This window comes from Tursiops truncatus, chromosome 5 (genome assembly GCF_011762595.2).
Source record: "Tursiops truncatus isolate mTurTru1 chromosome 5, mTurTru1.mat.Y, whole genome shotgun sequence".
NCBI classification, from domain to species: Eukaryota; Metazoa; Chordata; class Mammalia; order Artiodactyla; family Delphinidae; genus Tursiops; species Tursiops truncatus.
The window spans coordinates 80,641,131-80,657,300 of NC_047038.1; the positions used below are offsets into that span (position 1 = coordinate 80,641,131).

At 36.4% G+C, this 16,170-nt stretch overlaps 1 protein-coding gene and 1 non-coding gene across 2 annotated transcripts in view; both read left to right on the plus strand.

Moving 5' to 3' along the window:
* ADGRL3 (adhesion G protein-coupled receptor L3) overlaps nt 1-16,170 on the plus strand; it is an 874,918-nt gene that overhangs the window by 717,829 nt on the left and 140,919 nt on the right. The gene's annotated exons all lie outside the window — the stretch shown is intronic.
* Nucleotides 10,546-10,653, plus strand: LOC117312517 (U6 spliceosomal RNA). The gene has a single exon (XR_004526841.1). It is a non-coding gene; the product is annotated as a U6 spliceosomal RNA (small nuclear RNA).

Genomic DNA, 16,170 nt, shown 5'->3' on the forward strand with positions numbered 1-16,170 from the left:
CTCTAATGATTTGTGCTTTGCTTGACTTGTGATACTATTCTGTGTGGCCTGTCAGGCTGGATATCCTTGTTAAAGTGGCTAGAATAAATTGGCTAGTGGTGTGCATACAATGTAGTATATTAACTGCAGCAACGGGGAGTACTTTTAGCAGCTCTTTCAGGAGATTTCGATGTTTGCCCAGAAGCATCAAAGCCAACCCAAACTTTCATTTAATATAATTAAAAGGACATCTGAAAGTAGTTTGAATCACACCAGGTTCTTCAGGTTTGGTAACCCTTTGTTAAAACCTTGTGAACTTAATATATTTCACAGCTTGATAAATCTGCACTTGATTTGAGTCAGTAAGAGAAAAAATATAAATCTGCACCCTGCATGTTTCTGGTGCCCTGAACCTATTTCTAAAAGACTTTGAGATCAAAGAAAGTAACTTCCATCTACAAAGCAGAGTAGTTTTCTTTAGATAAAGAAGATATAAGAATTCTTTTCTATAAGTTGCAGTCACTAAATACTGTTGTAAAGCAATTGTTGAATCAAAAGATAGTAAAACCATATGTAATGTAAGCAGTGTAAATTATTCAGGTTATTATTTAAGAGCATAGGTAGGTCAGTTCATAAATCTAATAATTTGAAAACCTCCAAAGGATAATGACAGATGTTGATGAGGGAGTTCCTGCTTTGACGTGCAAAGAACATCATTTTGGGAATCTCTCAAAATTCCCATGGCTAATGTGTCAGGTCAGGCAGAGATGGCCACTTTACAAAGTCATTTCTGACTCTTCCAGTTTGCACATTTCCTATAAGTAAACAAAATGTTCCAGCTGCTGTTTGTATATACGTGGCTTGTAAATGCTTCAGGAAGTAATTCTAATAAGGGTGAGAAAAAAAAAAGCCCTTTTGTTTTTAAATAAAATGTTTTCACTTAAAACAAAAGTATTTTCTCACTTTTCACCAAATTTTATTTTCTTCTGTCTTATAACTTCTTGATCAAAGCCTAGATAACTACTTAATTGTAAAATTGTTTATTTAAAGTCCATTCTAACGCATCTTGGCTTTCCGAGCATGAGTTTACTTTCAGAAGAGTTTTAAATACATAGAATATAAATAGATATACTTTCTACGCAAACACAAGAGAATGGACATCAATTTACTTTGCTATTTCTTTTTTTTTTTTTTTTTGTGGTACGCCGGCCTCTCACTGTTGTGGCCTCTCCCGTTGCGGAGCACAGGCTCCGGACGCGCAGGCTCAGCGGCCATGGCTCATGAGCCTAGCCGCTCCGCGGCATGTGGGATCCTCCCGGACCGGGGCACGAACCCGTGTCCCCTGCATCGGCAGGCGGACTCTCAACCACTGTGCCACCAGGGAAGCCCTACTTTGCTATTTCTTTAACAGCATTATAATCATGTACCTAACCAGAAGGAAAAAAATACATTTAAAATAGAATTACAGATTTAAGGTCCTACTTTCTGGTACAGGTCAGGAAAGCAATGGAAGTTTTAAGGTGTCATTTGCAGTAGAGTAGTTCCTTGATGGCTTGGAACCAAACAAATGATTTTTTAATACTGCTCCCAACAGAGTTATAATTCTGATATTTTCCCTTATCAGCCAGTAGTAACAGAAACTTAACTATGACAACTTAAACTAGGGTTTTATTTTCATTAAGTAAAAAGGCAATGCAGCCGAAACGGTTCAGGATTAGTGTGAAAACTCCGTATCAGAGACCAAGGCTTCATCTGCTTTTCTGCTCTATTGTCTTTAGCACATGGGTTTCCATCCTCAAAATGACAAGATGGTTACTTAGCATCCATGCTAATTTTTACATAGAAAGAAGCATAAGGACAGGTAACTAAAATATTCATCTCTGTTAGAACTTTCCAAATGTCTCACCCAACTGTATTTGACCATCTCCCCTACTTCTGACCATTATCCCTTGGGCTACTCAGGGATAGCCCAAGGGATTTAGCTTTGCATAGCTAAATGCTTCATTAAAAGGTATACTTTTGCAGCTGGGCATAACTATATCTATTAATGTCCAGTGATTCTATATCTAAAACAAGAGAATTATTGGGCAAACAGTGTTCTTAGATGCAACCAAAAATACTTTTTCTCATTTAATGGTACATATTGATATATTCATCCAGTTTTGATGTAATAATCTACCATAGAGTTATGACAATACCAATAGTTACTTTTAAGCCCTAAGTATAGATTAAAATGTTCTTTTGATTGTTCTCTTATAGTTATAGTATGAAAGCAATCATTTTTGTTAAAAGGAAAAAATAGATTATTTCAGATTATTTCTGAATAGCTAATATAGGTATATGGTTTAAAATTCAAAAAGTAGAATAATAGGTATGGCTCCTTCCCACTGAGCCTGCTGCATTGCTAACTCTGGGGCACGCCACTGACATTGTGACCTATTTCAGTGGTACCCCCTTGGAGTTGTGTGGTGCAAGCAGCCCTGCCTCTCCCCTGCCTCTCTGCCCAGTCATTCAGATCTCCTTCCTTACTGTTATCAGCCTCTTAAATATCCTACCAGAAAGACAATTTTTACTCACATCCATGTTTCTGTAATGTTCCTTTATAAATTTTGGCATACAATCACAAAACAGTGCTGTTCTCTTTACCTACAACTAGGACTTAGGGAGTAGCTGTGGCAGACCCACATTATGTGGTAGCATTCCACCACTGAGAAGAATAAGCATATAGAGACGATCACAAGGTACACTTGTATCACAGTTTATATCAACAAAAAGACTTAACTGTATCAGTAGGAAACCAGTTGAATAAAATGCTACACCAAATAGTGGAATAATCTTTAGCCACAGAAAGAATGAGGTAGATCTCGTATTGACTTAGAAAGATGGGTATAATACAGTAGCAAGTTAAAAAAAAAAAAAAGGCAAGCAAGCAAAACCAAACAAATAACGTTATTATGGTGATCACATCTATCTGTATGTATGTGTAAATATTTACAAGTCTGGAGGGGTCCACAACTAACTGTCAAAGAAATTCCTTTTGGGAGAGGTGGATGTTATTCCATACATAGACTTTCCAGTTTTAATGTATATACTTATGTATTTTCAACTGTTCACAACGTATACTTTTTTTTTTTACATCTTTATTGGAGTATAATTACTTTACAATGGTGTGTTAGTTTCTCCTTTATAACAAGTGAATCAGTTATACATATACATATGTTCCCATATCTCTTCCCTCTTGTGTCTCCCTCCCTCCCACCCTCCCTATCCCACCCCTCTAGGTGGTCACAAAGCACCGAGCTGATCTCCCTGTGCTATGTGGCTGCTTCCCACTAGCTATCTATTTTATGTTTGGTAGTGTATATATGTCCATGCCACTTTCTCACTTTGTCACAGCTTACCCTTCCCCCTCCCCATATCCTCAAGTCCATTCTCTAGTAGGTCTGCGTCTTCATTCCCGTCTTACCCCTAGGTTCTTCATGACATTTTTTTTTTCTTAAATTCCATATATATGTGTTAGCATACGGTATTTGTCTTTCTCTTTCTGACTTACTTCACTCTGTATGACGGACTCTAGGTCCATCCATCTCATTACAAATAGCTCAATTTCATTTCTTTTTATGGCTGAGTGATATTCCATTGTATATATGTGCCACATCTTCTTTATCCATTCATCCGATGATGGACACTTAGGTTGTTCCCATCTCCGGGCTATTGTAAATAGAGCTGAATTGAACATTTTGGTACATGACTCTTTTTGAATTATGATTTTCTCAGGGTATATGCCCAGTAGTGGGATTACTGGGTCATATGGTAGTTCTATTTGTAGTTTTTTAAGGCACCTCCATACTGTTCTCCATAGTGGCTGTACCAATTCACATTCCCACCAGCAGTGCAAGAGTGTTCTCTTTTCTCCACACCCTCTCCAGCATTTATTGTTTCTAGATTTTTTGATGATGGCCATTCTGACTGGTGTGAGATGATATCTCGTTGTAGTTTTGATTTGCATTTCTCTAATGATTAGTGATGTTGAGCATCCTTTCATGTGTTTGTTGTCAATCTGTATATCTTCTTTGGAGAAATGTCTATTTAGGTCTTCTGCGCATTTTTGGATTGGGTTGTTTGTTTTTTTGTTATTGAGCTGCATGAGCTGCTTATAAATTTTGGAGATTAATCCACAACGTATACTTTTTAATTTTTTTTTTTTTTACTAGTACAGAGTATTTATTGGAAAAGTTTTAGACTTACAGAAAATTGGTCAGTTAGTATCGAGTTCCAATACCATATATCCCTCCTACACACAGAGTTTCCTTTACTATTACAACCTTACATTAGTATGGTACATTCATTATAATTAATGAACCAATATTGATATATTATTATTAACTAAAATGCATAGTTCAGATTCACTTAGTTTTTAAGTATGCCTTTTCTGTTTCAGGATCCTATCAGGATATCACATTACATTTAAACATCATATCTCCTTAGGCTCCTCTAGGCTGTGACAGTTTTTCAGACTTTCCTGCAAGATTGTCCTTTTTAAAGTCAGAAAATATATTTTCCATTTAAAATAATTAGTGTGTATACTTAAAAGGAGCATAGAAATATTCATTCATTTACTCACTCAGACAATATTTGTTGAGCTCCTGTGCTTCAGGCACTGTACCAGGTGCAGTGATTCAAAGGTAAAGACAGACAGGATTACTATTCTTGCAGAGCTCACATCCTAGTTTAGCAAACTGGAGTTTGGGAAGGAAATAGACAGTAAAGCAATCAAAATAATAAAAGAAGATAATGGCCGATGTACTATGCAGAGAATTAAAACAGAATCATGAGTTAAAGTAACTGCTTGGTTACTTTAGACTGTGTGTATCTGGGAGATGACAGTGCAGCTGACTCCTGGCAGTAAGAGATCAGCCATGTGCCTATCTAGAGAAAAAGCATTCTAGAATCAGAGGTCACCTATCATGGCCAAGTGAGATTGGAGAGTTCTGGAAATAGAAAGAAGGATAATATGCCTGAAGCACTGGGTTGAAGGAGAATACAGGGCTAGGAAATCTACGGGAAGGAGTCAAGATTCTGAATGCCATTGAAGAGTTTTAACTAGGGTTGTGACAGTAGATTTTTGCAAGATTAATTTGGTTGCAAATTTAGTTTTCCTCTGATATTCATTATTGCTGCTCAGTTATCACCTTTATGTAGGTAATTCTCAAAAAACCTTAATCAACCACTTTAAACACTTAGAAATTTGTCATTCCATTCTCCCTACTGCTGAATAATGTTTTAAAGATGCAAATCTGATTAAGACTTGATCCCACTCAAAGACTGTCCATTACTCTCTTTTTCACTAAAGAAAAAATTTCCTGTTTTGGACTACAGTGTTTGAGAATTTGACTCCTCTTTTCCCATACCTGATTTCCCATATCTTTAGCTGACGCCTTCCATATTCTTAGATTCTACACTCCCAAACCACCTAAGTACTTGCAGTTCATGTCTCTGTGCCTTTTAAGGCACAGTTATGTTCTGCTTGGATTACTTCTATATTTGTTCTCCTTTCTCCATCCTTTCTTCTCAGTAACGTTGACTTATCTGCCAACACCTACATTATAAGCCAGTGACTGTAAAGGAGCATTCTTTCTCCCACCTAGGATAAATGCCCTCTTATACATCCTCGCTTTTCCTCTTATTACAGCAATTATCAAGCTATATATACTTTTTAATTTAATTTAATTTTTTTTTATACAGCAGGTTCTTCTTAGTCATCCATTTTGTACATGTCAGTGTATACATATCAATCAAAATCTCCCAGTACATCACAACACCACCCCCACACCCCGCTGCTTTCCCCCCTTGGTGTCCATACGTTTGTTCTCTACATCTCTGTCTCAATTTCTGCCCTGCAAACCAATTCATCTGTACCATTTTTATAGGTTACACATATATGCGTTAATATACGATATCTGTTTTTCTCTTTCTGACTTACTTCACTCTGTATGACAGTCTCTAGATCCATCCACGTCTCTACAAATGACCCAATTTCATTCCTTTTTATGGCTGAGTAATATTCCATTGTATATATGTACCATATCTTCTTTATCCATTTGCCTGTCGATGGGCATTTAGGTTGCTTCCATGACCTGGCTATTGTAAATAGTGCTGCAATGAACATTGGGGTGCACGTGTCTTTTTGAATGATGGTTTTATCTGGGTATATGCCCAGTAGTGGGATTGCTGGGTCATATGGTAATTCTATTTTTAGTTTTTTAAGGAACCTCCATACTGTTCTCCATAGTGGCTGTATCAATTTACATTCCCACCAACAGTGCAAGAGGGTTCCCTTTTCTCCACACCCTCTCCAGCATTTGTTGCTTGTAGATTTTCTGATGATGCCCATTCTAACTGGTGTGAGGTGATACCTCATTGTAGTTTTGATTTGCATTTATCTAATAATTAGTGATGTTGAGCAGCTTTTCATGTGCTTCTCGGCCATCTGTGTGTCTTCTTTAGAGAAATATCTATTTAGGTCTTCTGCCCGTTTTTGGATTGGGTTGTTTTTTTTTAAAATTGAGCTGCATGAGCTGTTTATATATTTTGGAGATTAATCCTTTGTCCATTGATTTGTTTGCAAATATTTTCTCCCATTTTGAGGGTTGTCTTTTTGTCTTCTTTGTGGTTTCCTTTAATAGGAATTGCATTGAATCTGTAGATTGCTTTGGGTAGTATAGTCATTTTCACAATATTGATTCTTCCAATTCAAGAGCATGGTATATCTCTCCATCTGTTGGTACCATCTTTAATTTCTTTCATCAGTGTCTTATAGTTTTCTGCATACAGGTCTTTTGTCTCCCTAGGTAGGTTTATTCCTAGGTATTTTATTCTCTTTGTTGCAATGGTAAATGGGAGTGTTTCCTTAATTTCTCTTTCAGATTTTTCATCATTAGTGTATAGGAATGCAAGAGATTTCTGTGCATTAATTTTGTATCCTGCAACTTTACCAAATTCATTGATTAGCTCTAGTAGTTTTCTGCTGGCATCTTTAAGATTCTCTATGTATAGTATTGTGTCATCTGCAAACAGTGTATAGAGTTTGACAGTTTTACTTCTTTTCCAATTTGTATTCCTTTTATTTCTTTTTCTTCTCTGATTGCCATGGCTAGGACTTCCAAAACTATGTTGAATAATAGTGGTGAGAGTGGACATCCTTGTCTTGTTCCTGATCTTAGAGGAAACGCTTTCAGTTTTTCACCACTGAGAATGATGTTTGTTGTGGGTTTGTCATATATGGCCTTTATTATGTTGAGGTAGGTTCCCCCTATGCCCACTTTCTGCAGAGTTTTTATCATCAGTGGGTGTTGAGTTTTGTCAAAAGCTTTTTCTGCATCTATGGAGATGATCATATGGTTTTTATTCTTCAGTTTGTTAATATGGTGTATCACATTGATTGATTTGCGTATATTGAAGAATCCTTGCATCCCTGGGATAAATCCCACTTGATCATGGTGTATGATCCTTTTAATGTGTTGTTGGATTCTGTTTGCTAGTATTTTGTAGAGGATTTTTGCATCTATATTCATGAGTGATATTGGTTTGTAATTTTCTTTTTTTGTAGTATCTTTGTCTTGTTTTGGTATCAGGGTGATGGTGGCCTCATAGAATGAGTTTGGGAGTGTTCCTTCCTCAGCAATTTTTTGGAAGAGTTTGAGAAGGATGGGTGTTAGCTCTTCTCTAAATGTTGTCAAGCTATATTTTAATATCTGTTCACTTTTGTATTTCGGAGCTCCTTGGAAAGGAACAGTGCCACTTTTATTTCTATATCCCCAATACCATTTAAATTCTACTTAGCACACAAAAAGTGACTTCTAAATATTTACCTTTCAATTGAGCCTTCTGGCTAATGTTTCCTATTGCTTGCTGGTATTTCCACTGCAGTAGAAATTCTCAAAACACTTGTCTACACTCACTATCACCAATCCCTCTCCTCGTATTCTCTCTTGATTTCACCTCATCAGGCTTTTGCCCTCACTACCTTATTGCAACTGCACTTGCTGAGGTCATTAAGGATTTCATGCTGCTAAACTCAGTAGTCAATTGTCAATCCCTCGTACTTAACCAATCAGAAACATCCAACACAGTTGATCACTCCCCACTCCCTTTTCCTTGATACATTCTCATCAGGACAGCTCATTCTCTTGGGTTTCCTCCTCTTGATGCTTCTTTCCAGTCTCCTTTGCTGGTTCCTTTTCTCCCAAACCCTTGGGTTGGAGTGCCTCCTAGCTCAGTCTATTCTTGTTTTCTCTTTGTCCCCACACTCCCTGGGTGAGCTCATTGATTTAAATACCACCTATGTTCCTAAGACTCACAAATGTTATCTGTAGCACAGACCACTTTCCTGAACTCCAAAATTCATTTCAAGCTAACTTCTCAACATCTTCACATTTTTTTTTTCTGACACCTCCATTTATAACTGAATTCCCAGTCTTCACCTGAAAACTACATTTTTGTGCAGTGTTTGCCTACTCAATTGATGTGGTTCAGTCCTACCCCTCCTGTTTTCTGTAAAAAGCTCCAAACATGGGCCTCCTTAAGGTTTTGGAACATGCAGAGCATGTTTCCACTTGTGGACTTTTATTCTGTTTGTTCCCCCTGATTGGAATATCTCCTCCAAGTATCTGCATGGGTAACTCTCTCATCAACTTTGCCTTTTTTAAATTGTTACACTTTCAAGGAGGCCCACTGGACCATCCTAGGTAAAATCACAAGCTACCCTGTCCCCAACCCTACCCCTGACTCTAGATCCCCCTATCATGTATATTTTACTTTTATTTTACTAGATAGTTAGATGATAGATAGATAGATAAATCTATCTAATTTTAAGTTTACTTTCCTTGCCAGAACATTTAGTTCTAGGATTTTTTTCCCCTTTTCTGCTTTGTTTAAGATGTATATCAAGAGTCTAGAACAGTATTGGGACATATTAAATGCTCAAGAAATACTTATTGAATGAATAAATGTCCTACTTCAAAGTAAAGATACTTAAAATTGAACTGATTATCCCTCAAAAGCAGCTTCTCCATAGCTTTACTCTTTATTGTACAACCATTTTACTAGTTACCCAGAAAAAAATCTAGAGTTATTATTTCAAGAAGGACTTTTTTTTTTTTTTTTTTTTTGCGTTACGTGGGCCTCTCACTGTTGTGGCCTCTCCCGTTGCGGAGCACAGGCTCGGACGCGCAGGCTCAGCGGCCATGGCTCACGGGCCTAGCCGCTCCGCGGCATGTGGGATCTTCCCGGACCGGGGCACGAACCCATGTCCCCTGCATCGGCAGGCGGACTCTCAACCACTGCGCCACCAGGGAAGCCCAAGAAGGACTTTTTTAATACTTTTATGATTGAGTTCATTTTGAAATTGATGGAAACAATCTTCCCTTGACTTCTGTGATACCACACTCTTCTGTCAACTTACTCTTGCTTCATCTCAGTTGTCGACTATTCTTTCTACATTTTCTTCTTTATCATTAGTGTTTCTAGGTCATCAGTTCTTCTCCTTCTACTCAGTTTATCTGGGTAATGTCAGACATCTCAGTGGCTTCAATGAGCTTCCTGAATTTATGATGCCTAAACCTTTATGCCAAGAGCAGATATCTTAGTAAACTGCAGACTGAAGAGGTTAAGAATATGCCACCCCAAAACCTGTCACTTTGGCACATTATTTTGAACTAAAGGCAATTGAGAAACAGCAGATGAAGAAGGGCTTTCTGATCCCCCCCCTTTCTATCTAAAAGCAGATTGTAAAATTTCCATGTGGCAGGAAGAGCAGAACATTCTTATCACCAGAGAGTGGGAGTCAATGCCAAAATGGATCTGAGCAAAAAAATGTACAAAAATGAAAATAACCCTTATTTTCCACTTGTTTCCCCCATGTATTTCCTAGTCGCTTTCCCACAATTTAGTGCCCCTAGTAGCTTAATCCCTTTTCCTTTATGTTTACACTTCATCACAAATTTACCATTCTCTGGTTAAAAAAGCAGGTAAACTCTCAGTCCTAACTACTTCTTCAGGTCTTTATTTTTCGTATGAAGTATCCCTTGTATTAAATAAAACTTGTGTGCTTTTTTTCCTGTTACTCTATGTCAGTTTAATTCTCAGGTCTTGTCACCGAACCTAAGAGGGTAGTGGAAGGTTACTTTTCTCCCCTACAAGTCTTCTCTAGACCTTTTAAATTAATTCAATGCAAGTACTTTGCATTCAAAATAAACAAACCTGAATTCATCATGTTTTGCACACTTTCCCCCAACATGTACTTACATCCTCTACCTTTTAACACCAAAAATTTGCTCCTTTTCCTTTATTCCCATTTTAAGTGAGTACCACCTCATTGCCTACCCCCAAATTCTGTGCATTTCACTTCATTTCCCTTTCCAACTGTAAATTAATCAACAAATTGTTTTAAATATTTTTGGAATCTCTATTTTTCTCCATTCCCAGAGCCAGAATGCATGGATTTGAACCCTGGTTCTGCCCTATGTTAACTAATTAGCCTTTAGCAAGTTAACTTCTCTGAGTCTCGTGCTCGCTTCGACAGCACATTATACTAAAATCGGAACGATACAGAGAAGATTAGCATGGCCCCTGCATAAGGATGACAGAAAGAAAAAAAAAAACTTCTCTGAGTCTCAATTTTCTCACTGCAAGATGAGAATAATAACTACATCTACCTGTTGGGTTATTCTCAAAATTAAAGGAGCTGATGCATAAAAAGCATTTAGATGACAGTCTGGAACACACTCAGTAAATATTAACCATTGTATTTTATATCACTCCCCTACCTTAAATTTTTCAGTGACTTATTGGTGCCTTTTGGAAGAATTGCAAATTATCTTAACAAGGTTTGCAAGCCTCTTTGAAAACTAGCCTTCACTTACTAATCTTGTCACTGAACCCTTTGCACTCTGCTCTACTGTAAGGAATTTTTTTTCAATTCCTCTGAGATGCCTGTTCTCTTTCACTTCTGTATGTATAAACACATGTTTACCCCTTGCCTGTTTGGTCAATGTTGTATTTAAGCTTGAAATTTTACTTCATGGAGCCTAATACAACGCTTGAACCCCGTGTTTCCACTATTATAATGCTTGTCATGTCGTATTTTATTTAGCGGTCTCACTATATTGTTACCACTTTGAGGGAAGGGAGAATATCTGTCCTTCTTGCAGTATCCCAATTGAAGGTACTTAGTTAATATTTGTTGAATGAATGTTGAGTTAGCAGAAAGTTTGAGTCAAGTTTATAGCTCCATTTAATTCCTATAAAACATCATAGATTTGACAGTGTTCAATCATTTAACTCTAAATAAGATTTTAAAAATAATACAATTACAGTTTGCTAAAAAATAATACATTTTTAAATAACAAGGGGTTTCTTGAAGAGGCAGAACCATTTCTATGAAATTTTAGTTTCACCTTGTTCTACTACTAAATGTTCTTATTACTATATTAAGGTCAGTTGTGTTATGCAATCTAATTTAAGACTTGAAGATACCAACACTTCACTGTAATGTAAAAGGGAGTTCAGAGATTAGTGGTTTTTATATGCTTAGTAATATTAAATGACAGTGATTATAAAAAGAACCTTAGGTTTATTGATCAGATGTGTAAATTATCAGTTACTCATCTTGACTTCTAATAAAAAACCTGCAAGTTTAAAACTGTTTTGAAGACTTCTAACATTTGACCTTTAAATTTTCGATTCGAATCAATGTCTAAACATAAATTGGAGTACAATGTGCATTATTCAGGAATGATTGTAAACTTTTACTCTATTTTATTTTATTCTCAACTAATAAACTTTATATCAAGAAGTCAAAAATGAAGAATGAAAGAAAAATTGTTTTTATTTTTTTAATTATAAATCAATGTAAACTCTCTCTTTCTCTCTCTCTCTCTCTATATATATGTATATATATATATATATAGTGAGAAAGCAAGAAATGAGAGTAGAGAAGACCTGAAGACTTATTTGTCTTTCTCTATATATCCTGAAATTTATACATGAAATATATTTAAACATAACCATATGTACAATATAGTGAGAATATAACAGTGTTCAGCATGATTACTGTATATATTGATAAAGAAATATTGCATTCAGGAGAACACATCAAAAAACAAAGATGTGGAAGTAAAGAGTAAAATAAAATTTCATGTTACTAGGCATTTTTTCAAAAGGATGTCAGCAATTTATTAATTTAAATTTATCTACTAGTAGGAAACCTTTGCTCTTAACTTTCTAATGGGCTGCCTGATGATAATCTGCATATATATAAATCTTTCCTTTATTTTAACACAAGAGAACTTAAAAATATAATAAATGAACTGAAGAACTTAAGATCTAAGCTTATAACTCCTTTGCTTAAATATCTTTAACGGCTGTACATTTTCTACACAATAAAAACCAAACTTCCATCCTACTGCAGATCTTCTAAAACCTGACTTCTACTTACCATTTCTCTCACTGTACTCATCTCTTAAACTATCTTTCCATGCACATACATGCTCCTCGCCTCAAACCAAACAAATAACTTGCCTTGGTACCTTCTTTTTTTTATTTTTTTTAATCATCAACTTGCTTGTTATGTTCCTTAGCTTCAAATTTCCTCATCATAATTAAAGAAAGTTTATTCATCTTTTAGTATCCCACTCAAAACCAAACACCTCTGGGGTCTTTTCTTGATCCTCCTCAGCAAGAATTCATTACTTTTTGTCCCATGTGACGTGCTTACCTTCTGCTTTGGAGTATAGGCAAATTGAGAACAGATTCCATGTTTTCCTTATTTTTCCTAACATCACGCAACAGTGACTTCCCTAGTTCTTTGCATATCATACATATTTAATAAAACCTCATTGAGTTGCATTGAAAGTGAGCTTTGGTACATTTTAAAACATTTGGGGGAATTCCCTGGTGGTCCAGTGGTTAGGACTCTGAGCTTTCACTGAGAGGGCGTGGGTTCAATCCCTGGTCAGGGAACTAAGATCCCACAGGCCACGTGGCTCAGCCAAAAAAAAAAAAAAACCCAAAATAAATAAATAAAACATTGTGGAAAGCTTTTTATAGAATATATTGTCATTATGCATAGTGATCTGCATTCACTACAATAACCTGTGCTTCTGCTTTTCTCCTTAATTCCCTGTAATTCACCTTGCCTTCCTTCCAAACCATGCTGATATCTGAGCACTCAGAAGACTTCTCGGGAGACACAACAAAAAGTTATAGAACTAAACGAAGATGTTTTCAGTTTCCCTATTTTATTCATGATTTGATATTAAAAGTAGGTTATTTTTGTTTAATGGGCATTTATCGAATACCCAAAATGTCTCAAGGCGCTAAAATTTACCCTGGAAAAATACAAATGAACATGATGTATCCCCTGAGGACATCATAAGCTAGTGAGAATGCCAGACCCAAATATGGATAATTCTGTTAGAGGTGAATAAGTACTAAAATCGGAACCTGTTGTGACATTGAGTCTCTGAAATGATAATGATTCAGATAACATTGGCTAGCTAATAGGCTTTTTCATTTGTGCTTAGATAATCTTTGCTCTTATAAAATCAGAGATTTGTTTTCTGCTGGTGTGAAAAGGGAGAAAACTCATGTGTGAATCTTCACTGGATGGCAGTCATTCAGCAAAGAGTTATTGAACACTTACTATGTTCCAGGCAGAGTTTTTGGCACTTACAGATGACACAGTCACCACCCTCATGAAGCTTGCCTTTTCTTGAGTGAGAGATCTTGACTGAGAGAGTCCTGTAGGTAAATAAATATCTGACATACCTTAGATAATGATACATGATACAAAGAAAACAAAACAGATCTTGGATTTAAGAGTGGGAGACTCTGCCTAGATATGCTGATAGTGGAAGACCTCTTTGAGCAGTTGATACCTGAGTTAAAACCTGAATGAGATCATGATCAAAAAGCTTGTCTTCAGAAAAATACCATGGTGGTATAGTTGTATATCTTTTCACAAGACATTCGTTCTATTTGGATCTTTATTCTAGTGGTTTCAAGCAAAGGAAGAAGGGTAACTAAGTTTCCCAGGTGGTTCTGCTTACCTAGTTTAAGATCTACAGCTCACCTCAGTAAGAAGTGCAATTGATATGTTTTTCACCATGGATCCTTTTTTTTTTTTTTAACATCTTTATTGGAGTATAATTTCTTTACAATGGTGTGGTTAGTTTCTGCTGTATAACAAAGTGAATCAGCTATACATATATCCCCATATCTCTTCCCTCTTGCGTCTCCCTCCCTCCCACTCTCCCTATCCTACCCGTCTAGGTGGTCACAAAGCGCCAAGCTGATCTCCCTGTGCTATGCGGCTGCTTCCCACTAGCTATCTATTTTACGTTTGGTAGTGTGTATATGTCCATGCCACTCTCTCACTTCGTCCCAGCTTACCCTTCCCCCTCCCTGTGTCCTCAAGTCCATTCTCTACATCTGCGTCTTTATTCCTGTCTTGCCCCTAGGTTCTTTTAGATTCCATATATATGTGTTAGTATACGGTGTTTGTTTTTCTCTTTCTGACTTACTTCAACCACGGACGCTTTTATGTATTCTTTAACTTTCTTTTTTTTTTTGTGCGGTACGCGGGCCTCTCACTGTTGTGGCCTCTCCCGTTGCGGAGCACAGGCTCCGGATGCGCAGGCTCAGCGGCCATGGCTCATGGGCCCAGCTGCTCCGCGGCATGTGGGATCTTCCCGGACCGGGGCATGAACCCGTGTCCCTGCATCGGCAGATGGACTCTCAACCACTGCACCACCAGGGAAGCTCCCTTTTATGTATTCTTGCCAAGGAATCCTAGACTATTTCACAAGCACATTCTCCTGGAAAAATGACAAAAGTTGTTATTGGAAGGGTATATAGCTGTTTTTCTCCAAAATTTTTCACAGTAGTTATAACAAATAAGTACATCTTCCCTTTTGAAATATATAAAGTGTGATTATACAGTTTATAACATCTTTTAACAAACATACTACAATTATATGCTCTGAGTAAAATTAGTCAAATGAATTTGCTTAAGAGTTTCAATAATATTGTGTAATACAAATATATGTCCAGAAGGGTATGTTATGTACATGATCCTGGTATGAATCTAAGTGACTTTTCACACTTCCTAATTTATATTTGATTTTTATAAAGTCAAAAGTGACTTTAGGGGCTTCCCTGGTGGTCCAGTGGTTAACACTTCTCCTTCCAACGCAGGGGGAGCAGGTTCGATCCCTTGGCTAGGGAGCTAAGATCCCACATGCCTCCTGGCCAAAAAACCAAAACATAAAACAGAAGCAATATTGTAACAAATTCAATAAAGACTTAAAAAAAAAAAGTGACTTTAGAGTCTAGTCCATAAACTGTATAATGAGGAGAGTAATATCTAATAGTAGAATGCCCCTAACCACCCTCGAATTGAAACACGATGAGTTTTATTTTCTTTTGTATTTTACACGTTGTTGATTGGTTAGAAAACATCAGTTTGTTCAAAGGCACACAAATTTAGTGGCAGAACCAGAATGTACATTTCCAATGTCCATCTCCTATTCAGTTTCTAGTGTTTTAAAAAAGATAATGGAGTGAATTAACATTTAGCTTCTGGCAAAGATATTGTTGACTAAATTAACTTCTCAAAATTTAGATTATTTCAGTCTATACATGTCAAAACCATTAGGTGTTTTTTGTTTGTTTGTTTTTTCCTTCTGGATCAAGGCACTGTGGTGAGAATATAAATTTTTTTAAGATATATTCAGAACCAATCTTATTTCCGTCCAACTTTAGAATGTAAATTTTAGGTCAGAAAAAAAATTATAGCAGAAAATAGAAATTAATGAGAGCTGTTGGACATTAAAGTAATGCCACAGCACCTCACTTTAATCAAATTCATTGTATATTTCCTGTTCAACTTTGGTTCTAAGTGTAGTCAAGCTCATTTCTTTGTAACCAAATACAATGAAAATCAACCTGTTTTTTAAAGAAATGTTGTTGAGCTAATGAAAGCAATGGAAATAAGTAGTTTGACCAAAAAAGAAAAAAAAATATGGAAAACTTAATTACCAGATGTCATTATTTATGGGTAAATATATAAATGCAAAATATATAGGGAAAACGAAATATATTCTTTTACCATCGAAGAGTTGTGCCTATTTA